Source organism: Scyliorhinus canicula, chromosome 6, assembly GCF_902713615.1.
Source record: "Scyliorhinus canicula chromosome 6, sScyCan1.1, whole genome shotgun sequence".
Lineage (NCBI taxonomy): Eukaryota > Metazoa > Chordata > Chondrichthyes > Carcharhiniformes > Scyliorhinidae > Scyliorhinus > Scyliorhinus canicula.
The window spans coordinates 206961294-206987620 of NC_052151.1; the positions used below are offsets into that span (position 1 = coordinate 206961294).

Consider the following 26327-nt stretch of genomic DNA (forward strand, 5'->3'; position numbering starts at 1 on the left):
GAGAGGGATTTAGGAATTAAATATGATCTGGAGGATGTGACAGTGGGGACCACAGTTATTGATTAAAATCAAAATAAACGGTTCTGAGACTGTGATGTAAACCTGTTGGGTTTGGGTGTTGTTCCTCGACTGTGCTTCTTTGGATCAAGGCCCAGGACAGAATGAGTGGAAACCAGAATTAAAACGAGGGGAGACCGGGAACTCGAGCTAAACTGAACTAAGGAGTCTGCACCCAATCTGCGATTAGACTCCCTGATGAAGAGGGATCATGAGCAGTGAATACCGTTAGGAAACTGAAAGATTACATGGAAATCACTGTTTAACTTGGAAGGAGTTTTCAGGGCCCCGGATGATGAGAAATTAAGAGGTACGGGGCATCTCTAGTTCATCTTCCATTTTCTGTATCTTTCACGTTAATCTTATAATCTGGTATATTTAGTTTTCAACACTGACCACCTTGCAGCAATGTCTCTAACGGCTACCATATCAAACCCTAAGTTGAATCTCACTTCCTAATTCAAGTTGCACCTTATCGGCTGGATGTTTGTGCTGAGAAGCATTTAACTTTCTGTCACATTAAACCATAAATTAGTATATTTAAGACGATAATTTTTGATCTGAGACTCACCTGGTTAGACCTGTGGCTGAAGCGTAAAACATCTGGATCGCTTTTCCGGCCTCCTTATCCTCTCAACGTTTTCTCAGTTTTTGAAGCTCTGTCCATCTTCCTCACAACTCCACAGTTTGATCTGTTCAGCTGGATTTCTGCTCCTGCCATTTTGAACCTGTAACACGATTTGGGGACCGAGACTGTGAACCTGGACATTGTCGTGAAACTAAAATAAAAAGAACGCATGAATATCACTGATATCAGACAAGGGTTAAAGTATCTGAAAGGTGGGCTGAATCAAAATGGCTGAAGGCCATCTTCAACTCCTGGAACCGGCAATGTAACCACCGCCCAGCCACCTGGGGGTAAAACAACCTCTGAGCTCCCTGGGCTGAGCTGCCGATTCACTCGGATCATGACTGATTTGCGAGACAAATCCATTGGCCCGCCCTTGTTTCATAGCCACACGTTGGGCAGCAAACATATCCCTATCTCAGATTGAAAATTATTCACTGCGCTAATATCTGCTGTTATATGTTGGAGAGTTCCCTATTTTCACCATTCTTCCTGTGAAGAAGTTTTTCCTGAAAAATATCCAGATTCTGACTCTGGTGGCCCTTTTGTCCTGGGCACCACTACTGGTGAGTAAAGTTTCTGTCTACAGATTAATTCATTTCAAAATCCTTAGTCAGAGCCAGCAGTTGGAAAGGGGAATAGTGACCAGTTACTTGCATCCATACTCTTTCAGATTGCTCCTTCCAAATTAGAACAACTTACTCTTTTAAATACAACTGATCTTCTTTCTGGTTTCTTAACCAATTACAGATGCCATAAATCTGTTCATAGTCCTGGATGGCACAGTGGTTAGCACTGCTGCCTCACAGTTTCAGGGACCCTGGTTCATTTCCAGCCTTGGGTGACTGTGGAGTTTTTGGGTGCTCTGGTTTCCTCCCACAGTCCGAATATGAGTAGGTTGGGTGGATGTACCATGCTAAATTGCCTGTTAGTGTACAGGGGTGCGCAGGTTAGGTTAGGTTATGGAGTTACGGGGAGAGGGTGGGTGAATGTGGGGGACGTGACTTGGGTGGAAAACTCTTTCGGAAGGTTGGTGCAGACTAGATGGGCCGAATGCCTCATTCTGCACTGTAGGGATTCTATTCTGTGATCTGCTTCTGACCCTTCCGTCAGTGGAAGAATTTTCTCACTCGCTATCAAAACCTTTCTCATTTAAAACTTCCCTGCTCAATCTCCCTTTAGCCTTTCTGTTCTATGCAGATCAGTGATAGTTTCTCCAGGGACTTCACATAACTGAAGTCTATTTTTCTTCCTTCATGGGATTTGGACATCACTGGCAAGACCAGCATTTGTTGCCGATCCTTAAGTGCCCTTGAGAATTGAGCGACACGGTAGCACAGTGGTTAGCACTGTTGCTTCACAGTGCCAGGGTTCCAGGTTCGATTCCAGCTTGGGTCACTGTCTGTGCGGAGTCTGCACATTCTCCCAGTGTCTGCGTGTGCTTCCTCCAGGTGCTCCAGTTTCCTCCCAGTAGTCCCGAAAGGTGGCTTGTTAGGTGAATGAAAATCTGAGTATCTCCAAAAATACCAATTAGCTGTGGAATGTCAGTGCTCATTTGCCCAACAGCTGCAGCCATTTTTGTTCAGAGATCAGTTGTTTTGATAGTTGAATGGCTTATCATCTCATGTACAGAAACAGTAGCCATGATTTACTGGCCGTGCTGGCCGCCAGCACAGATAAGTATAGCCCCCGGATGGAATGGACACGCAGGGCACTGTCCCCCACCATTCCCTGCCACACTGGGAATGGCAGGCACTGACAGGAGTAGACCTTCTGGAGAGCCTCTTGGGGGAGAGGTGGGTAGGCAAGGGGATGGAGTGCTGGAGTGCCTTTATGCTTGCATGTTTGGGAATTTGGGGTGCCCCGATACTTGTGGAGGGGAGAAGGGGGGGCAGAAGGGGAAGTTGCAGGAGGGGTGGTGGGGGAGTGGTCCTCTTTGACCGTGGGGGGTAATTTTATTCTCAGCACAGATCAGGGCACCATTTAAAGATGGTGCCCTGACCTCTGTACAGCCAGCCTTACTGGCTCTTAGAAGGCCCTGCCCTCTCAGAATGAGAGTGCAAACCAGCCTCCAAATTCTCAGGGAGATTTGTTCATCGATGGAAGCTTTCCCAGTTTGGATGCGCTAGAGGAGAAATTTACTCTGCCACCAGGAAACACCTTTAAATATCTGCAAGTACCAGCCTTCCTGAAAAAGCAGGTAGTGGCCTTTCCGACGCTGTTGCCACTGAGGATACAGGACAGGGTGGTCTCCGGCACCTGGGTGTGGGAGGGGAGGGTGTCGGATATCTACCAAGAACTACAGGAGGCGGAGGAAACCCTGGCGGAGGAGCTCAAGGGCAAGTGGGAGGAGGAGCTAGCGGAGGAGTTGGAAGCGGGTCTGTGGGCAGAGGTCCTGGGCAGGGTTAATTCCTCCTCATCATGTGCCAGATCCAATCAGTCTAATTCAATTTAAGGTGGTCCACCGGGCACACATAATGGCAGCGAGAATGAGCAAGGTTTTTGGGGTAGAAGATAGTTGTATGAGGTGCAAGGGCAGCCCTGCAAACCATGCCCACATGATTTGGGCATGTCCGGAGCTTAGAGAGTTCTGGCAATGTTAGCGAGGGGAATGTCCAAGGTGCTTAACACATGGGTGGTGCCGAGTCCAGAGATAGCGATCTTTGGAGTGTCAGAAGACCCGGGAGTTCAGTGGGCGAAAGAGGCCGACGTCTAGGCCTTTGCCTCCCTAGTAGCCCGGAGATGGATTTTATTAATGTGGAGCGACTCTCAGACCCAGAGTGTAGAGACTTGGGTTAACAACATGGCTGGGTTTCTCAGCCTCGAGAAAATAAAGTTTGCCTTAAGAGGGTCTACGCTAAGGTTCTCTCGGAGGTGGCAGCCGTTTGTCGAATTTCTCGGGGATAATTAAAATGTCAGCAGCATTACCTGCCATTTGAATGAATCCATGTCTTCCTCTTGATGCCCTGGGGGATCTTATTGAAACTTACAGACTACGTAGATGCCTAGATATAGTGGATTTGTAGAGGATGTTTCCACTCATTGGAAAAATTAGAACCTGAGGATGTAGCCATCTGGGATGTCCACTTTCAGTAAATAAAATGGACACTCGCAGAGCCTATAGGGAAAAATGGACAATGCAAAGCAACAAGCAGGCACAGAACTTGAATGTATATTTGGAAGGCAGTCTGCAGATGGAATCGAAACTCTGGGTCGATTTGCATATTGATGGCACATCTCCGGGAAACAAAGAACGAGTGCTCAGGTAGCCGATACTGTCTCAGACAATCCGGTGCCACTACCCCAACAAGAAGACACGAACAAAGCAAGGCCAACGGCCACCTAGGACATGCCCAGCCATCCAGGCACGCGCCCCTTTATTGGCTTAGATCGATGACAATAATCAAGAAGTTGTAATGAAGTGCTTCGAGAGGCTGATCATGAAGCGCATCACCTCCATACTTCCGGAACGCCTTGACCCACTTCAATTCACATACCGTCGCAACCGGTCCACATCAGACGCCATTTCCCTGGCCCTACACTCATCCCAAGAGCATCTCGAAAACAAGGACTCCTACATCAGACTCCTATTTATTGACTACAGCTCCGCCTTCAACACCATAATCCCAGCCAAGCTCATATCAAAGCTCCAAAACCTAGGATTTGGCTCTCCACTCTGCAACTGGATCCTTGACTTTCTGACCAACAGACCACAGTCAGTAAGAATGAACACCAACACCTCCTCCACAATAGTCCTCAATACCGGTGCCCCACAAGGCTGCGTACTTAGCCCCCTACTCTACTCCCTGTACACACACGACTGCGTGGCAAAACTTGGTTCCAACTCCATCTACAAGTTTGCTAACGATACGACCATAGTGGGCCGGATCTCGAATAACGACGAGTCCGAATACAGGAGGGAGATAGAGAACCTAGTGGAGTGGTGTAATGACAACAATCTCTCCCTCAATGCCAGCAAAACTAAAGAGCTGGTCATCGACTTCAGGAAGCAAAGTACTGTACACACCCCTGTCAGCATCAACGGAGCCGAGGTGGAGATGGTGAGCAGTTTCAAATTCCTAGGGGTGCACATCACCAAAAATCTATCCTGGTCCACTCACGTCGACGCTATCACCAAGAAAGCACAACAGCGCCTATACTTCCTCAGGAAACTAAGGAAATTCGGCATGTCCACATTAACCCTTACCAACTTTTACAGATGCACTATAGAAAGCATCCTATCGGGCTGCATCACAGCCTGGTATGGCAACTGCTCGGCCCAGGACCACAAGGAACTTCAGAGAGTTGTGAATACCGTCCAGTCCATCACACGAACCTGCCTCCTATCCATTGATTCCATCTACACCTCCCGCTGCCGGTGGAAAGCGGGCAGCATAATCAAGGATCCCTCCCACCCGGCTTACTCACTTTTCCAACTTCTTCCATCGGGCAGGAGACTCAGAAGTCTGAGAACACGCACGAACAGACTCAAAAACAGCTTCTTCCCCACAGTCACCAGACTCCTAAATGACCCTCTTATTGCCTGACCTCATTAACACTACATCCTGTATGCTTCAACCGATGCCAATGCTTATGTAGTTACATTGTATATCTTGCGTTGCCCTATTATGTATTCTCATGTATTTTCTTGAATTGTTTAATTCCCTTTTCTTCCATGTACTGAATGATCTATTGAGCTGCTTGCAGAAAAATACTTTTCACTGTACCTCGGAGCACGTGACAATAAACAAATCCAATCCAATCCAATCCAAGCTGCCGAATTAATTGGGACCAAGTTTAAGGCCTGCCTAAAAGTGCGCGAAGCCCCTCCAAGTATAAGAAGGAACCCCTGTGAAAGGTTCACTCTCTTGGATTTGGCTCTCAAGCGGAGATACCCTGCCACCAGCACCACCAGACCTTAGCTGTACTCCTGTTACCTCTTCGAACCCAACAGCCTCAGATCCGAACAACGGCCATTGTTCCTCTGACCTAAGTGGGCACCCGAAGTTAAGTATAGGTGTTAGTGATAGATATAGTTTAGCCTGTAGTGTTATTGTGGATGAGTAAATCATATTGTATGTAAATAAGGTAGTATTGACTTTGAACTAACTAACTGGTGTATTGGCTCTTTGATCGGTATTCGGGTTGAACCTTGTGGCGGTATCGAGAGATACCTGGCGACTCTGAAAGCATAGTCATAATAAGGATTAAGAAAGGCGACCTTATTAACCGCCATATTTATAGCAAGCAAACAGAACAACAAGGCCACAGCGTCAGACTGAAGGAACAGTCCTTTAAAACTGAGATGAGGAGGAATTTATTCAGCCTGAGAGTGGGGAATCTGTGGAACTCATTGCCGCAGAAGGCAGTGGCCAAACCATTGAGCGGCTTTAAAAAAGGAACAGGAGATGGATAGGTTTTTGATTAATAAGGGAATCAAGGGTTAACGGGGAAGGCAGGAGAATGGGGACGAGAAACATATCATCCATGATTGAATGGTGGAGCAGACCCAGTGGGCTGAATGGCCTAATTCTGCTCCTATGTCTTCTGCTCATAACCTTCTGCAAGAAAGGCGGGTCTTGTGAAGAGCTCCATTTTGTCCTGAGTTCTGTGAAAAGATCCAAGCAAGAGGCAATTTCAAAACTCTCTCTCGCTCTGCCTGACGTTTTAGAGAGCATTCTACAGCCTACAGGTTCTGGTTGAAGACACCATTACAAGATCGCTGGCTACACAGGCCATTACATCAAAGAACCTTCTCATACCTCTTAATCCCTGTTATTTTGTGACCATCTCCCACTCCACTGTATGTCTGCCCTGTGTCTGGTTGGAGGATGGGACGGGGCTTGGGGTAATAGTTAGTTTAGCAGGCCATTGTTCCATTCTTACTATTATATAATGATCTTTTTCCTTGTTATAAATGAACAATTTTAAAATGTTTTACTTATAAATCTGATGTCTCTGCCTCATTGGAACAGTATAGGGCCTAAACCTTGACAAGTTTATAAGAATTATTTGTTAATTCACAAATGTTGTGACTCCGGGTCAAGGGGCCTGGAATTGACCGCACACTCGTCCAGGGTGTTGTAACACCAAGTTGAAATCTAATTCACTCCACAAGGAATCCCCTGTTATAAAAACAATATTCCATTAGCCCAAGCCTTTTTACAATGCTTTAATTGCACCCTAGCTCCCAAACTTTCAAACTGGGATCATTTTAAAACATGCTTGCAGCAGTCACTCACTCACTAATCCAGGCTTTTAACTCTTACTTCATCAAATAACTATAATACAATACAGCTGAAATTGCAACCTTCATCACACCCTGGATTCTGAGGGGCAATTTAACATAGCTAATCCAGTTAACCTGCACATCTCTGGACTTCTCTGAAATAAATTCTATTTGTCACTTTTCTGACCAGCTATCCAGTGCACAGACATTGGCCGGGATTCTGCAAAATTCCGGCCAAGTGTTGACGCCGGCGTTAAAACTGGCGCGAGCGACGCCGGCGTCAACGGGACTCCAGGCCCAGTCATTCTCCCTTGGGGGCTAGAATGGTGCTGGAGTGCTGTGCGATGCTCCTGCACCGAAAGCCGGCCCGACATGGCCGGCGCGGATGCACACCACGGCCGGCGCGGATCCACGCATGCGAGCCACGGCCTGCTCCGCACTGGCGCATGCATGTGGTTGACATCTCCGCGCCGGGCAACATGGCAGAGCCCTCCAGGTGCCCGGCGCGGAGGAACATAGGCCACCCCCCGAATGAGCACGCCCGCCGATTGGTAGCCCCACGATCGCGGGCCTGGCCACTGTGGAGGATCCCCCTGGAGTCGGATCCTCCCCGTGCCCCCCCCCCCCCCCCCCCCCCCCCAGGACGGCCCCCACAACCAGAACACCAAGGTCCCGCTGGGTGGGACCATATGTAATTGCCACGGGGACCGCTTTTAATGGCCCCCGACTGGCACGGCAGCGACCGCGTGGGTGCAATTAGTACCGATTATCCGGTCGGCGCCCCAGTGTCGGAGCAGCGTGGCACAATCCCCGCCCCATCCCACCATCCAGCCATTATCTTTCATTCTACAGCTTTTTGCTTCACTTCCAACCACTTGTAAAAAATTTAGAAATGAGCAGAGTGCCCCTTGGGCAGATCGCTACAATGTTTAAGTCAAACTAATTGATATTTACCACAAACAACAAGGCACCAACAGTTAGCCCTGCGAAACCCTATTGGAAACAGTCTTTCAATCACTGAAATATCCATCCACCATTGTGTTTTGCCTCCAGTCACTGAGCACATTTTGGATCCAAATTATAACTTTCCAAAGGATCCCATGGCCTTTTACTTTTCTGACTAGTTGGGACTTCGTTAAAAGCTTCGCTAAAATCCATGTCGGCTGAATCAAAGGTTCTATCCTCAGTGGTTTTCTGTATTATCTTCTGAATTATCTGTCAGAGATCACCTTTAACAAATTACTGCCTTTCTTAATGATGTTTTACATTGTCTCAGAAGTTTTAAAAATTATTTGTCCAGCATTTGACATCAAGCTGACTGACCTGTAATTACTCAATCTAACAATGGTAACCTTTTAAAAAAAAAAATGTTATTAAGGCATATATAATTTTCACAATTTTCAGGAGGAAAACTAACAAAGTAAATAACACCCACCCAACCAATCAACAAACCCAGCCAACATGGCTTACATTCATAATCCCCAAATCCCCCTTTCCTACTAACTATTTCCCACCTCAACCAGCCCCCCATGCCTCCCTCTTTCCTTTTGACCCCATCCCCCTTCTGCTGTCAGCTTAATTATTCCCAAAGAGGTTGATAAACAGCTTCCACCTTCGAGCGAACCCTAATATTGATCCTCTCAGGGTGAACTTCATCTTCTCCAACCTGAGAAACCCGGACCTCCCTGGAAGTTCTAACAATGTTGCCAGGTGTGTACAGTGTTTCACAGTGTATCAGGATCCTGCCAGGTGTGTATAGGGTTTTACAGTGTATCAGGATCCTGCCAGGTGTGTACAGGGTTTCACAGTGTATCAGGATCCTGACAGGTGTGTACAGGGTTTCACACTATCAGGATCCTGCCAGGCGTGTACGGGTTTTCACAGTGTATCAGGATCCTGCAAGGTGTGTACAGGGTTTGACAGTGTATCAGGATACTGTCAGGTGTGTACAGGGTTTCACAGTGTATCAGGATCCTGCCAGGTGTGTACAAGGTTTCACAGTGTATCAGGATCGTGCCAGGTGTGTACGGGGTTTCACAGTGTATCAGGATCCTGCCAGGTGTGTACAGGGTTTCACAGTGTGTCAGGATCCTGCCAGGTATGTACAGAGTTTCACAGCATATCAGGATCCTGCCAGGTGTGTACGGTGTTTCGTAGCGTATCAGGATCCTGCCAGGCGTGTACCACCCTTGAGAAAGTATGCATGAGCTTTGGAGATGGTGGGCAGAACAAGCGGCGGCCAGGACCGAAGCGGGGGCCAAACCTGCAGGAAGGAAGGAACGGAGGAGCGACCGATGACCCCCCCCCCCCCCCCCCCCCCCCCAGCAGGAGAATGCAGGGTGCGATGAGCAGCGGCCCGGACCAAGTAGCAAGGAGCGCAGCGGGTATCGACCTCTTTCCCCCCCCCCCCCCCCCCTCCCCCGCCAAAAAAAAAAAAGTTCTCCTGAAAGGAATTTGAGCAAAGAGAAAAAATAAAGTGGTAGAGGAGAGAAGGGAGGGGAAAAGAAAAAGGGAAGAAACAAAAAAAAGTAGGAAAAGAAATGGGAGGAAAAGAAAAAAAAGAAAGGGAAGGGGGAAAAAAAATGCCATAAGGGAGCCAAAGCAGAGGGAGAAGGGGCACCAAAGGCATACGGGGCAATGGGGGAGCCGGTTCAGATGAGCTAATCAGCGCACAAAGTGGTAGAACGGAAGCATCGCCGCATCAAAAAAGAGCTTGGCAGACAGGTGCATTCTCCCCCGGGGCTAAGGGGGAACTGGAACTGGAAGGCAGCCTTTGCCGATATTGAGGGAACATCAGCAGGTAAACAAGGCAGAGGCAAGGGCAGACATAGAGGCCGCAGTGCAGGCAGCAATGGCCAAGGCCCTGATGGAGGTGCAGCATGCCCTGGGCAGAGGAGAGGAGAAACTGGAAGCCCAAGGGAAGAAACTGGAAGCCCAAGAGGTGACCATTAAGGAGCTGGAGAAAGCAGCGACTGACATGAGCGACCGGATCACAGCCCTAGAGAATGAGGTGGCGAGACTGGGCACAACACAGGGGAGCCTGAAGGGCTGAGTGGACGACCAGGAAAACCGCTCGAGAAGGCAAAATGCCAGAATAGTGGGCCTACCAGAGGGGATCGAGGGTAGAAACCCCACGACATACGTGGCCGAGATGCTGGGCAACTTAGTGGGGAGGAAAACTTTTCCAAACCCACCAGAAATGGACAGAGCACACCGGTCAGTGCGCCCAAAGCCCAAGGCAGGGGACCACCTGAGAGCAGTTATAGCTGAACTGGACCAGTACCAAGATAGGAAAACAATCCTGCGCTGGGCCAGGAAAAACAGAACCTGCAAATGGAAAGGACACTTCATTAGAGTTTGCGAGGACATTGGGGCAGACCTCGCCAGGAGACGGGCCGAGTTCAAGAGAGCGAAAGCAGCTCTTCACAAGATAACGTGCGTTATGGTATGCTGTACCCAGCGAAACTCTGGGTCACATACCAAGAAGAGAATACTTCTTTAGAGCCCCTGTCGAAGCAAACAAGTTTGTTGAGGAACACAGGCTGGAAAAACCAGCAGCTAGGGTAGAAATGAGGGGCCCTGGCAAGGGGCAACAACATGCCGACGGGGGGGGGGAGGGGTGAAGCAACGCCAGCCACCCCCCACCCTCGCCCCGCCACGACGAGCACACCCTGAACAAAGAGCAAACCATTGCCTGAGGGACCGCTTCAGGTGGGAGACCAGGCTCCAGCACGAGGGAATGAGAGTAGCAGAGAAGGGAGAGCAAGCAAGAGGAGTGCAGGGTAGGATAGGGGAAGAGCAGGCAGAAAACCGCAGAGGACGGGCAGGGGAGAAGCGAGACAGTAACTCCTGAGAGGGGGGCCACCACACAAGCAGGAAAGCTAGTGCCGGGGGCATGCAACAAAGCAGGGCCGCAGTGCGCCCCCAACAGGTGGGAAGGCGCCAGGCAGGGGGTGGGGGGGGACCACTCAACAGAGGCGGGAGAGCAATCAGGAACAGGGGAAAGAGGGACAAAGGAGGGATATACGGGAGGGGGGGGTGGGGGGGCACAGGGAAGGAAGGACAAACAAGGCTAGAAAGGGAATAGGGCTACAAAGTGCCACAACCAAAGGCTCGGAAGAAGGAATTGCTGCAAGCACCACCCAGTACGGTCTCTGGGTGAAGGGAGACTCCAGAGTGCAGGGGACTACCTGCGTAGCAGATGCACCGTGGGCGGCTATGTCGGGTTTCCCCGGGACAAAGGGAAACCCCGGAGCGCAGGGACCCGACTGCATGGAGAGAGGAGTGACAGCGGCCATCCTGGATGGCCATCTAACAAACGGAAACCCCAGAGGGCAGGAGCGCGTCCACCAGGTAAGTATGGTTAATCTTACAAGAGCGAGGGGCAGAAGCACCCGACCCGGATACTCACTTAGAACGTAAGGGGGCTCAACGCCTCAGTGAAGAGATCCAGAGTCCTCACCCACGTAAGAAATATAAGGGCCGACATAGTCTTCCTCCAAGAGACACACCTGAGAGAGCAGGACCGACTGCGGTAAAAAAGGACTGGGTGGGACAAACCTACCATTCCTGCTATGGGACCAGGACGGGGGAGGGGGGGGGTGGCGATACTGATAGGCAGGAGGACGATATTTAGGGCGACAAAGACGGTTATGGACGCGGGGATACGGTAAGTCATGGTCAGCGGTGCCCTGGATGGGGCACCGGTAATACTAGTTAACGTGTACACACCCAACTGGGACGACACGAGCTACATCAAGAAGACCATGGCAGAAATCGCTGACATAGCGACGCACTGGCTAATCATGGGGGAGGGGGGGGGGGGGACACTTCAACTGTGTACAGGATCCAAAGACAGACAGATCAAACCCCAAAACGGGGAAAACCTCAAGCATGGCAACAGCGCCGGCCCTAAGGTTGCTGGCGCCCCGGGCAAGCTGAACTTCGGCGCCCTTCGGGGCGGGGGGGGGGAAAGGGGGAGGGCCGAGGGGGGGCGGGGCGGAGTGACCTGGTACATGATCGGGACCCACCGATCGGCGGGCCGGTCTCTCTGTCGGCAGGCCTCCTTCCACCGGCGAGCCTGGATCCATCTGCCATGTTTGTGCGGGGCGGCCTGGGGGAGGGCGGCCACCGCGCATGCGCTGGTTGGCACCGGCCCAACTGCGCATGCGCGGTACCCGAGTCTTTTACGCGGCCCCCTAGCACATGGCACCCCGGCGACTGCCTGAGTTGCCGGTACCTTGACCCGGCCCTGCATGGCAAGGGAACTCAGTCACTTTATGGAGCAGATGGGAGCGGTGGACTCTTGGGGGTTCACCCACCCAGAGGAGAAGAAATTCTCCTTCTCCCCAGCACACCAGAATTGACTTCTTTGTGGTGGGGCAAACCGTGCTTCCGGGGATAGACAAATTGTGATATCAGACCACGTTCCACATTACATGGAGACGGGCAGGGCCCAACGGCCCACATGGAGGTTGGACGTTGCCCTACTAGCTGACAAGGCCTTCAACGAAAGGATATCGCAGGCCATAGCAGAGTACACAGAGAACAACCAGAATGGGGAGGTCTCACCCTCTGCATTCTGGGAAGCACTAAAGCGCAAAGAGATAGGGAAGAAAGGGTGGCTAGGCGGCAGCTGGTCGACCGTAAATACTCTGAGGCCCTGACCACAGAGCTCCTGGCGGAGAGGAAAGAACTACAAAGGAAATTTGATCTGCTCTCCACCAGTAAAGCAGTGCACCAACTCCGCCAGGCATGTGGGACCCTATACGAACACGGAAACAAAGCCAGCCGCCTGTTGGCACACCAGCTGAGAAAGCAGGCAGCCACCAGAGAAATTGCACAAATCAGGGATACCAGAGGCACTATAGAAACAGAACCAGACAAGATCAATAAAACCTTCAAGGCCTTCTACCAAGGGCTGTACACCTCAGAGCCCTCAATAGGGGAGTCTGGGAGGAGACGGTTCCTTGATAGACTGGACATTCCAATCGTCGGGGAGGACAGAAAACGGGACCTGGAAGCACCACTAGCACTGGGAGAGATCATGGACAGCGTTAGCTCCGTGCAGGCGGGGAAGGCGCCGGGGCCAGATGGGTTCCCAGCAGACTTCTACAAATAATTTGGGACAGCACTTGCGGGAGATGTTCACAGACCCGCTAGCTAGGGGCACACTGCCACCCACGCTAGCACAGGCCTCAATCTCGCTGTTACCTAAGAAAGAGCAAGACCCAACGGAATGTGGGTCATACAGACCCATCTCACTGCTGAATGTGGATGCCAAAATACTGGCCAAAATCCTCGGCAAAAGGCTAGAAGACTGTGTACCTGAAGTGGTCGCAGAGGAGCAGACGAGTGTTGTCAAAGGTAGACAGCTAAGCTCGAACATCAGGCGCCTGCTAAACGTGATAATGACCCCCTCCAGGGAGAGAACACCAGAGGTGATCGCCTCCCTGGACGCAGAAAAGGCCTCCGATAGAGTCGAATGGAAATACCTCATAGAGGTACTGGAGCGGTTCGGGCTTGGAACAGGGTTCACCTCCTGGGTAAAGCTCCAATACAATGCTCCCATGGCGAGCGTACGGACCAACAATACCAACTCCCGATACTTCCAGCTGCACAGGGGCACCAGACAAGGATGCCCACTGTCCCCGCTGCTGTTCGCTCGAGCAATCGAGCCACCAGCAATCGTGCTCAGAGCAGCAAAAAGCTGGAGGGAGATCCGAAGGGGTGGCAGTGAGCACAGAGTCTCACTCTATGCAGATCACCTGCTCCTCTACATTTTGGACCCACAGAGCAGCATGGATGGAATCATCGTGCTCATGAAAGAGTTTTGGCGGCTTCTCGGGCAAACTCAATGTGGTGAATGTGATTCACACTATATATAGTTGCCAATATCACTCCATGTATATATGTTCGTTATCTACCCGTTGTAAGATCAATGCTGTATATAGTTGCCAATATAACTCCGTGTATATATGTTCACTATCCACCATTGTAAGTGCAGTTGCACTATCCGACCACCAGGGGGAGTCACTCTGGGAGTACGTGAGAGTTTGTACTGGGCTCCACCCTTGGCTCCGTCCAGGACTCCTCCCCCGGGACCGATGTATAAAGATCAGTGCCTTCGAGCCAGCCTGCCAGTTCATGGAGTTCAACGACGAATAGGCTGGCTCTGTTGTAAGTGTATTACAGCCTCTGTTCAGTTCCAACTACACATGTTCGCTGAATTGATGGTTCCATCAATTTAATACACTTAAGAAGGTGCCAAAGTAAAGCATGGAATCCGCTCTAAAACCAGGACGTCTAGAACTCGATCCACAGGATGCAGAGGCGAAAGAAACCTTCTGCCACTGGCTGAAATGTTTTCAGGCCAACCTGGCCGAAATCAGCACCGCTGAAACTACGGAGGAACAAAAGCTCAGCCTACTGCACACGAGGGTAAGCCACATAATTTCTACACAACTAAACCCAACCGGTTCCTACACCGCAGCGCTGGCGATTTTGGACAAAATGTATATTAGGCCCATGAACGAGGTCTTTGCCCGCCATGTGTTCACGACTCGCCGACAACAGGCTACTGAAACTTTAGCTGAATTTGCACGCGAGTTGAACAATCTCTCAAATAACTGCAATTACCAAGCCGTAACCGTGGCCGAACATAGGGAGCTTGCTGTGCGGGATGTTTTTGTAGCGGGCCTTCGATCTAGCTATGTACGCCAGAGACAATTAGAAAATGGGGCCCAGGGCTTAGAGACTACCGTAGAGGCTGCTATCACGATGGAAGTTTCCTTCCGCAGCCTCAACTAATTTCCCGCGGACCCCGCAAGCCCCGCATGGGCCCCCGACCTGAGGACCCCACAAGCCTGTGCCGCAAGGCCCCCCAGCTATCGCGCTGCCACAGCCGGCTGCCCTATTGTCCCAGTCAACTACTCAAACTATCCAGCTGCTCCAGCTAATTACTCAGCTCGCCCAGCCAGCTACTCAGCTCGCCAAACCAGTTATTCAACTGCTCCAGCCTGCCACTATTCAGCTCCCCAAACCAGTTATTCAACTGCTCCAGCCTACCACTTCTGTGGACAAAGCCAGCATCCGCGGCAGCACTGCTCAGCCCGATCAGCGACCTGCAGCAGCTGCGGGAAGAAAGGCCGCTATTCTAAAGTGTGCCTCGGCAGAAGGGCCCCAGCCCTCAACATCCCAACAGTCCAAAAACATCGCCCCCAGCACCAGCAGGCCCGCGGGGCCCAATATGCTGCGGCCTACGCTCAGGCTCCGCCCCCTCCCGCCACGTGCGATCCATGGGGGCCGGCATCTTGGCAAACCTCCACCATGCGGCCGGCCACGTGCGAGTCATGGGGACCGCCATCTTGGACGCCATCTTCATCACCACCCTCCACGTGCAATCCGTGGGCCCTAGCTGCATCCCCAGACTCAAACAGCTCATCGGAGGAGTACGACCTCCCCGGGCAGTGACCACATGGCCCGCAACTCAGAGCAGTGTTCCTGCATCAAGCTCGCCAGAACGCAGCGGCATCTACTCGACAGGACGCCCGATCGGAAGAATTCGACTCCCCCCGGGCACCCACTACGCAGCCCACAACTCAACACGGTCACCCTCGACCAATCTCGCCCCAAGCATCTGAGAAATTCGATGACGGAGGTCCAGATCAAAGGGTACAACACGTCGTGCCTCTTCGACTCCGGGAGCACAGAGAACTTCATACATCCAGAGCTGGTAAGACGCTGTTCCCTCCCTATTTATCCCGTCAACCAAACTATCACCCTTGCTTCGGGCTCCCATTCCATCCAAATCCAAGGCCGCACTACAGCAACGCTAACGATTCGAGGCGCTAGCTATTCCAAATCTAAACTGTATGTCTTGCCCGACCTCTGCGCGCCACTCTTCTTAGGCTTGGATTTCCAATGTAATCTCAAGAGTCTCACCCTCCGCTTCGGCGGGCCCCTGCCCCCACTCACTATCTGCAGCCTCGCCACGATGTGCATCGCCCCCCCCCCTCCTCTCTTCGCCAACCTCACCCCTGATTGCAAACCGGTAGCCACCCGCAGCAGGCGGTACAGCCTGTAGGATAGGGTATTTATCAGAACGGAGGTCCGAAGGCTGCTCAGTGAGGGGATCATCGAGGCCAGTAACAGTCCCTGGAGAGCTCAGGTGGTGGTCGTCAAGACCGGGGAAAAATTCCGCATGGTCGTCGATTATAGCCAGACCATCAATCACTTTACGCTCCAGACGCGTATCCCCTCCCCAGAATCGCAGACATGGTAAACCAAATCGCCCAATATCGGGTATTTTCCACGGTGGATCTGAAGTCTGCACACCACCAGCTCCCAATCCGCCCGGAGGACCGCCACTACACGGCGTTCAAGGCTGATTGCCATTTCCTCCGGGTTCCCTTCGGCGTCACTAACGGTGTTCCAACGAGCAATGGACCAAATGGTAGACCAGTACGGGCTGCGGGCCACGTTTCCATATCTGGATAATGTTACCATCTGCGGCCATCACCAGCAGGACCACGACGCCAACCTCCACCGTTTTCTCCAGACGGCCCAAAAATTACACCTTACATATAACAAGGAGAAATGCGTGTTCCGCACAAACAGACTAGCCATCCTTGGCTACGTCGTGGAGAATGGAGTCCTGGGCCCAGACCCGGACTGCATGCTCCCCCTCTTAGAATTCCCCCTCCCCCATGGCCCCAAGGCCCTCAAACGGTGCTTGGGGCTCTTTTCGTACTACGCCCAGTGGGTCCCCCAATATGTGGACAAAGCCAGCCCACTCTTCAAGGCCACACTATTTCCCCTGTCTGCTGAGGCGCGCCAAGCCTTCAGCTGCATCAGGGACGACATTGCCAAAGCAGCCATGCGGGCAGTGGATGAATCCACTCCCTTTCAGGTTGAGAGCGACGCCTCAGCGATAGCGCTAGCAGCCACTTTAAACCAAGCAGGGCGGCCCGTTGCATTTTTCTCCCATACCCTATCCGCTTCAGAACTCCGACACTCCTCAGTCGAGAAGGAAGCACAAGCCATCGTGGAGGCTATTCGACACTGGAGGCACTACCTCGCAGGTAGGAGGTTCACCCTCATTACCGACCAACGGTCGGTCGCCTTCATGTTCGACAACTCGCCAAGGGGCAAAATTAAAAATGACAAAATTCTCCGGTGGAGGATTGCATTCTCCACCTACAATTACGATATCAAATATCGACCAGGAAAGCTCAATGAGCCCTCGGATGCCCTATCCCGTGGGACATGCGCCAGCGCACAAATCAGCCGCCTAAAGGCCATCCACGATTACCTCTGCCACCCAAGGGTCACCCGGCTCGTCCACTACATCAGAGCCCGAAACCTGCCTTTCTCCAACGAGGAGGTAAAAGCAGTCACCAGGGACTGCCCGATCAGTGCGGAGTGCAAACCGCACTTCTATAGACCAGACAGGGCCCACCTGGTCAAGGCTTCTATGCCCTTTGAACGCCTTGCGATCGATTTCAAAAGGCCACTCCCCTCCACTAACAAAAACATTTACTTCCTTAACATTATTGACGAGTTATCCCGATTCCCCTTCGCCATCCCATGCCCCGATATGACCTCCCACACAGTCATTAGGGCCCTGCATAGTGTCTTCACCCTGTTCGGTTTCCCCAGCTATGTGCACAGCGACCGGGGTGCGTCCTTTATGAGTGACGAGCTGCGTCATTACCTGCTCGACAAGGGCATCGCCTCGAGCAGGACTACCAGTTACAACCCCAGGGGGAACAGACAGGTGGAGAGGGAGAACACAATGGTCTGGAAGACCGTCCTACTGACCCTCAGGTCCAGAAAGCTCCAAGTGTCCCAATGGCAGGAAGTTCTCCCGGACGTACTCCAAGCAATTGATCCCTCCTGTGTACAGCTACCAACTAAACCCCTCACGAGCGGCTCTTCATTTTTTCCAGGGGCACTACCACAGGGGTCTCACTTCCGGCGTGGCTGAGGACGCCAGGCCCGGTTCTCCTAAGGAAGCACGTCACGGCGCACATAACAGATGCCATTGTTGAAAAGGTGCGTCTGCTTCATTCCAACCCACAGTACGTATTTGTTGAGTTCCCGGACCGTCGCCAGGACACAGTATCCCTCCGGGACCTGGCACCTGCTGGATCCAGCCCCCCATCTACCCCCACCGTGGAACTCCTTTCCTCGTTCCCTATGCTGCCGCCCCTTTACGCCCCCGATTCTGCGAGCTCACCCCACCAGTCCCGAGCGCCTGCACCAGCCCGCCCCCCGCGCCCCCAGTCTCCATTCGACCAGGAGGCGTATGAGGCTCGGACAAGACTCGCCCCGGAGCCGGCAACCATACCCCAGACCTCGATGCCCGCCCAGCCACCGCAAGAGGCGGCAACCCCGGTGCTCCGCACATCAAAACGGACAATTCGTCCACCGGACAGACTGACTCTTTGAGCCATCACACCCGCCGGACTTGATTTTTTTAACGGGGATGAATGTGGCGAATGTGATTCACACTATATATAGTTGCCAATATCACTCCATGTATATATGTTCGTTATCTACCCATTGTAAGATCAATGCTGTATATAGTTGCCAATATAACTCCGTGTATATATATTCACTGTCCACCATTGTAAGTGCTGTTGCACTATCCGACCACCAGGGGGAGTCACTCTGGGAGTACGTGAGAGTTTGTACTGGGCTCCTCCCTTGGCTCCACCCAGGACTCCTCCCCCTGGAACCGATGTATAAAGATCAGTGCCTTAGAACCAGCCAGCCAGTTAATGGAGTTCTACGGCGAATAGGCTGGCTCTGTTGTAAGTGTATTAAAGCTTCTGTTCAGATCCAACTACGCGGGATTGCTGAATTGATGGTTCCATCACTCAACATGAGCAAAATCGAGATCTTCCCAGTACACCCACAAGTAGGGGTGGGGGCAGCACTAACGGGACTGCCGTTTAAACAAGCCCGACACAAATTCCGTAACCGGCGGATCCAAATAGCCCATGACTGGAAAGGGATCCACAAATGGAACCTGATCAGTCTGACGGAGGAAGTAAAAAAGACCTGCAAAGGTGGAACACACTCCCACTCTCCCTCGCGGGGAGAGTCCAGACGATCAAAATGAACGTACTGCTCAGGTACCTCTTCCTACTTAGATCCATTCGATCTACATCCCCAAGGCCTTTTTCAAAGTGCTGGACAAACTAATCATGGCGTTCGTATGGGGAGGGGGGGAAGAATGCGAGGATCCCAAAGAAGGTCCTACAAAAAACAAAATCCGGGGGGGGGGGCTAGCCCTCCCAAACCTATAATTCTACCACTGGGCGGCGACGGCCAAGCGAATAAGGGGATGGATCAAGGAGCCAGAAGCCGAGTGGATGCGGCGGAAGAGGCCTCCTGCATGGGGACCTCCCTCCGGGCACTCGCCGTGGCAGCACTCCCATCCCCACCCAAAAAACACTGCAGTAGCCCGGTGGTGATAGCCACCCTCCAATCCTGGAACTAACTATGGCAGCAATTTGGCCTGACCAAAATGTCGGACAAAGCTCCCATCAGCAACAACCAATCATTCACACCAGCACTGACTGACGCCACCTTCAAAAGGTGCGGGCAGGATGGAGGGACACTGACACTCAGGGACCTATACACGGACGGCAGGATCGCAACACTGGACAAACTGACAGAGAAATGCTAGCTAGCCAGGGGGAACGAGCTAAGGTATCTACAGCTCAAAAACTTCCTATGAAAGGAGACAAAGACATACCCACAACCGCCATGACAGACATTACTGGAAGAACTACTGGAAGCAAGCAGACTAGATAAAGGAAACTGTATGACCGACTGGTAGAAAGGACCGACACCGTACTGGACGCAACAAGAAAGAAATGGGAGGAGGACCTGGGGATTGAGATAGGGTGAGGACTCTGGAGCGAAGTACTGCATAGGGTCAACTCCACCTCTACGTGCGCAAGGCTCTGACGCAGCTAAAAGTGGTACACAGAACCCACTTAACAAGAACCCGTATGAGTAGGTTCTTCTCGGACCGGGTGGAGGATAGATGCGAATGGTGCCAAGGAGGCCCGACCAACTATGCCCACATGTTCTGGGCTTGCCCCAGACTTGCTGGGTACTGGACAGCCTTCTTCGAGGCAATGTCCAAAGTGGTGGGGATGAGGGTGGAGCCATGCCTGAAAGTGGTGGTCTTCTGGGTTTCAGACCAGCCAGATCTATTCCGGGGGAGGAGGGTGGATGCCCTTGCCTTTGTCTCCCTGATTGTCCGCCGTAGAATCCTGTTCGGCCGGCGGTCAGCAGCACCACCCAAAGCTGCAGACTGGCTGTCCAACCTCTCGGAATCTCTCGAAATGGAGAAAATCTAATTCGCCATCCGAGAGTCAGACGATGGCTTCTACAGAACATGGGAGCCATTCATGCAATTGTTCCGGAATCTGTTTGTGGCCAACGAACAAGCGGAAGAATAGCCAGGGGTGAGTAGACAAAGAGAGGGAGAGATCGACCGGGAGATGGGGTTGGGGGACAGCTAAACCTCAGAGGAAATTAAGGTGAACCACAGGAGGGGAGGGCGGGGGGGGATGGAAGAGACAGGGAACAAGACAGGAGAACCTGGGAGGTGTGGGGGTGGCAGGGAAATGAGAGCCGGAAAGAAGGCATGGGACACAATAACAAACATGGCATCTCCAGGAGCAGGGAACGAGCAGAATAATCGATGTGGGCGAGTGCATCATCCTTGGAGGGGGGGTGGGGAGTTTCAACTGCACCCATGAATCAAGAGACTACCTTGGTGCCCAGCGCTGCACAGGTTATGTCCCTGGGCTTGGTGGATGTCTTGCAACATCTCCATCCTGACCCAAGTGTGTTTACTTATGTGAGTCACAGCATCCAGAATCAACCATCTTTACATTTTAAGGGGGCACCTGCCCAGGGTTCCAGCGGCTTCTGTGCAATAGATGCCATGCTCTGTCCACCGTCTGGTGTGGGTTGAACTCGCTCCGTCTTGCACTCAAAAATGGTCTGCCTACTGGCACTTTAACAACCTGCTGCTGGAGTTCCTGGGCTCGTTTTGTCGCTTCTGGACCGGCTGGAGAAGGAAGCAGGGAGGCTTCCCCTCCTTGAGGCTATGGCGGGACGTAGGTAAGACACTCATCCGTGTCATCTGTCAGGAGTATGCATAGGGGTCGGCAAAGAGGCGGAAATCCAGGGTTGAGGAGTTGGAGAAGGAGATGCTCGACTGGAGTCACGTCTCGGTCAGCCTGATCTCACTCAGCGGCTAGCGTCCAGAGCAAAGAAGGTCTTGCTGGGGGACCTGCAACTCATCTGGTCCCACGGTGCATACGTGAGGTCGCGAATCCAGTCCCTCATGGACGAGGATCCCCTTTTTCTACTCGCTGCAAAAAAAGGCATTGGTCCATCAGCAGCTCTTACACTGCTGGCCAATGACAAATCCCTCGTCTTGGATCCAGAGGGCATCAATGCCCGCGGCCGTGGCTTCTACATGGCCCTCTTCTCTCTGAATCATCCAGCGAGGTGGCTTGCAGAGCTTTGTGGGAGGACCTGCCACAGGTCGACCCAGAGGGCTCCAGAAAATCCTGTGCCCCCATCAGCCTGGGTGTTGAGACTGGCACCCTCAACAGCCTCTCTAGGGGAAAGACCTCAGGGTTGGAAGGGCTGACTGTGGAGTTCTTCAGGGCGTTCTGAGATGTCCTGAGGAACGACTATGTGGGCTCCTGTGGAATGTATCTCGACCAGGGAGATGCACCTTTCATGGCATAGGACCTTCATTGCACTGCTGTCCAAAAAGGTAGATCTCTGCCTTCTTAAAAACTGGTGCCCAGTCTCCCCCCTCAGCACGGACTACAAAACCTTTGCCAAGGCAATGTCTTCCCGCCTTGGCACTGTGCTGGACCAAATAATCCACCTTGACCGGTCCTACACCGTTCTGGGCTGGACCATCTACGACAACATCCTTCTGGTCATAGATCACAGAATTTAAGTGCAGAATGAAGGCCATTCGGCCAATCGTGTCTGCACCTCCACCCTATCCCCACAACCCAGTAACCTGCCTAACCTTTTTAGACACAATGGGCAATTTATCATGGCCAATCCACCTAACCTGCACATCTTTGGACTGTGGGGGAAACCGGAGCACCCGGAGGAAACCCACGCAGACATGGGGAGAACGTGCAGATTCCGCACAGACAGTGACCCAAGCCGGGAATCGAACCTGGGACCCTGGAGCTGTGAAGCAACTGTGCTAACCACTGTACCGCCATGCCGCCCACTGGTCTGGGACCTGATCCACCATTCCCCAAGGGCAGGTCTGTCTAGCACCTCTCACCTTCTTAAGGAGAAGGCGTTTGGCAGGGTGGATCACAAATACTTATTGGGAACTCTGCGGGCATTTGGGTTTGGCACTCACTTTGCAGCATTGTACAGAAGTTGGATCCGGGTGACAGAATGTCTTGTTCGGGTTAACAAGTCCCTGACAGTGCGCCTTCGCTTTGGGAGAGGAGTGCATCTGGGCTGCCCCTTGTCTGGCTAACTGTATTCCATCTGCATGGAGCCTTTTCTGCGGAGGAGGTGGTGGAGCTTGGTTCTGCACGGGCATCAGGGTGGTCCTTTCGGCCTATGGCGATGCCCTCCTCATGTTCACTGACTCTGCTGAGCAGCGGAGGATGCATGAGTGCCTGGCTGTGTACTCTGCCACGTCCTCTACCAGGATCAACTGGGCCAAGTGTGCCAGAAGCCTGGTGGCTGACGGACCACCTCCCAGAGGCCTTTCACCTGGAGCAGGGTCAGTATCCTCTATGTGGGAGTCCACTTTTGCCTGGCTGAGGAATCCCGGCTGGCGAATTGGCAGAAGCCAAGGTCACCACTTGTCTGAGACTCTGCACGGGACTGCTCCGAGTGCTGACCTACAGGGCCGTGTTCTGATTATAAACCAGTTGATTGCCTCCACGTTGTGGTACCTGCTGGTCACTTTGATCCCACCCCCTGCCTTTGTCATAAAGATCTAAAGGATGCTGATACAGTTCTTCTGAGACAAAAGATTACACTGGTTCTGAGCCTCCTGCTTAGGGATGGCATCAGGTACTGGTGTGCCTTCAGACCCTGTCATGATACCTGTATGTCGAGCCCCCTTCTAGATGGTGTGCCCTGATGATGTATTTTTTCAGCCAGGTGCGCAGCCTGAACTACGACTCAGCTCCTGTTCATAAACCTGAGGGGACTTCGTAACTCCTTACAGACGCTGCCCGTCTTTTACCAGGATCTGCTCAAAGTGTGGAGCATAGTTGCCTTGTGCCGCAGCTCTCCCAGGTCTGGAGTAGGAGCTGTCGTCAGGGAGCCACTGCTCAGAAATCCACACCTCTCCCAATGTCATTTCGGGTGGCTGGCGGAGAGGGGAGACTGTAGTTGACGGGATGACCAGGACCGGGGAAGCGCTGGGTGGTGGAGGAGTGGGCTGGATGATGCCTGGCAAATTGGTGCAACGGCCCAGCTCAAGGTCAATGCCAACCATGACCTCAAAACGGTCCTGCTTGGACCCGAGGATGCGCAGCTATGCAGTTGGACTTAGGTCTGATTGAGATCAGCCCCTCACTCCTGATCTACGGGCACCCAGTTTGGAGAGGGATGGGTGTTGCAACACCCAATGGAGTTGCTGATTGTAATTCTGCAGGACACCAGGAACCTACCACCAGGGGTCCATCTCTTGGTGTATTGTTTGCACATAACTTTACTCCATATACGGTACTCCATATATGGGCTTTGACAAAGAGTCATTGGACTCAAAAGTTAACTCTTCTCTCCCTACAGATGCTGTCAGACCTGCTGAGATTTTCCAGCATTTTCTCTTTCGTTTCAGATTCCAGCATCCGCAGTAATTTGCTTTTATCCTTTTATGGTAACTGGGTGTCAGAAGGTCGAACATTATAGAAATATTTAATCATAGAATCTACAGTGCAGAAGGAGGCCATTCAGCCCATCGATTCTGCACCGGCTCTTGGAAAGAGCACCCTACCCAAGGTCAACGACTCCACCCTATCCCCATAACCCAGTAACCCCACCCAACACAAGGGCAATTTTGGACACTAAGGGCAATTTATCATGGCCAATCCACCTAACCTGCACATCTTTGGACTGTGGAGGAAACCGGAGCACCCGGAGGAAACCCACGCACACCCGGGGAGGATGTGCAGACTCCGCACAGACAGTGACCCAAGCTGGAATCGAACCTGGGACCCTGGAGCTGTGAAGCTATTGTGCTATCCACAATGCTACCGTGCTGCTATCTGGGCAATCCACAACAATCGATCCATTTGAATGGGACCGAATATCTCCTGATTTATAGTTAACACGGCAGGCCCAGACATGTCCTGGAAAGTCTGTCTGTGTTCAGAGTATTAGTACCTGGCCAAGTTAGCATTCCCATCAGGCCTGCGTGCAGCGGACTGTGGTTTAATTTACAATGTCCAATTCTTAACTTATAGAGTGTCCCGTTTTATATTGGTCCGAAAATTCAGGCCTCTGTCCATTTTACCACAGAGGGCTGAAGCGTTCTGGCTGGCGGGGTGGGGGGGAGCGGTTTTGCATCTGTGAGGTCTTCAAGTCATCTAATAATAATCTTTATTGTCAGAAATAGGCTTACATTAAAACTGCAATCAACTTACTGTGAAAGCCCCCAGTTGCCTCATTCCGGCGCCTGTTCAGGTACGCTGAGGGAGAATTCAGAATGTCCAAATTACCTAGTGAGATACCCTCAATTACGACACAGGAGAGAAGATTGGTAATTCAAAGGCTTTAATCATCAGGGAACTGAACAGCAGCCGAGAAGTGTGCTCACCACATGCTGCCGAGTGAGCCTCAACTTATATACCATTTCCTGGGGCGGAGCCAGAGGCAGAGTCCTCCAGGGTTCCAAGCCCGGTCTTAAAGGGCCAATGTATTAAAGGTAACGTACAGTTACAGCAACTACTCACACCATTCATCACATCCCCTGTTTTTAAAAAAAACACATAGTCCATCGGGGGTGAAGTGGAGTTATAAGTTCAGTCTTGTGGGTGGTCTGACCATCCGTGCTGACCTTCTCCGCTCCAGCGGTGGTGCCGTGGATACGGTCGGTTTCGATGGTGGTATATCCGGGAGCACGGTTGACTGAGCCTTTGCCCGCCTTGGAGCGGGGGGGGGTATCCGGGGTGACTAGGGTGATCGGTGCCGGCTGGGGGCGCTATGGGGGGGGGGGGGCGCTGTCGGGGTCGGCAGTCGGTGCGGGGAGGGGAGCGTCGGTAGGAGGGGGGGGGGTCGGTGGGGAAGACGGCGGGGTCGCTGGGAGAGCCAGTGGGTGCCAGGTCTCACAGGGAGACGGTATCCTGCCTGCCGTCGGGGTGCTCGACGTAGGCGTATTGAGGGTTTGCGTGTGGCAGTTGGACCCTCTCGACTATTGGATCTGTTTTATGGCTCCTCACGTGTCTCCGGAGCAGGACTGGTCCCGGAGTGGTCAGCCAACGTGGAAGCAAGACCGTAGAGGTGGACTTCCTGGGGAAGACAAACAAACGATTGTGAGGGGTCTCGTTCGTGGCCGTACAGAGGAGCGACCTAATGGAATGTAGGGCATCGGGTAGGACCTCCTGCAAGCGGGCGATTGGGAGACTCCTTGACCGTAGGGCTAGAAGGACAGCCTTCCAAACTGTCGCGTTCTCCCTCTCCACTTGCCCGTTTCCCCGCGGGTTATAGCTTGTCGTTCTGCTCGAGGCAATGCCCTTGCTGAGCAGAAATAGCCGCAGCTCATCGCTCATGAACCATGTACCCCGGTCGCTGTGGATATAAGCGGGGAAACCAAACAGTGTGAAGATGCTGTGCAGTGACCTGATCACGGAGGCCGAGATCATATCGGGGCGGGGATAGCAAAAGGGAAGCGGGAGAACTCATCGATAACGGTGAGTAAATAGATGTTGCGGTTGGTGGACGGGAGCGGCCCTTTGAAGTCCACACTTAGTCGCTCAAAGGGCCCAGAGGCCTTTATCAGGCTGGCCCTGTCTGGTCGATAGAATTGCGATTTGCATTCCTCACAGATCTGGCATGCCTTAGTCATGGCCTTGACCTCCTCGGTGGAGTAGGGAAGGTTGCGGGACTTGATGAAGTGGGCAAGCCAGGTGACCCCCCGGTGGCAGAGGTCATCGTGGATGGCTCTCAGGCAGTCTTTTTGCGCGTTGGCGCACGTGCCGTGGGGACAGGGCATCCGGGGGCTCGTTGAGCTTCCCCGGGCGATATTTAATATCGTACGTATAGGTGGAGAGCTGTATCCTCCACCTCAGAATTTTGTCATTCTTTATTTTGCCCCGTTGTGCGTTATCGAACACAAAGGCGACCGGCCGTTTGTCCGTGACGAGGGTGAAC

The 26327-nt window shown here is 52.4% G+C and overlaps 1 protein-coding gene across 1 annotated transcript in view; it reads left to right on the plus strand.

The window, feature by feature from the left end:
* Positions 1-337: 337 nt before the first annotated feature.
* The window catches only part of LOC119967833, a 141470-nt gene continuing 115480 nt past the window's right edge, over positions 338-26327 (plus strand). The window contains exon 1 of the mRNA XM_038800866.1: positions 338-367. The gene's annotated coding sequence lies outside the window, so the exon portion shown is untranslated. The remainder of the gene's footprint in view (positions 368-26327) is intronic.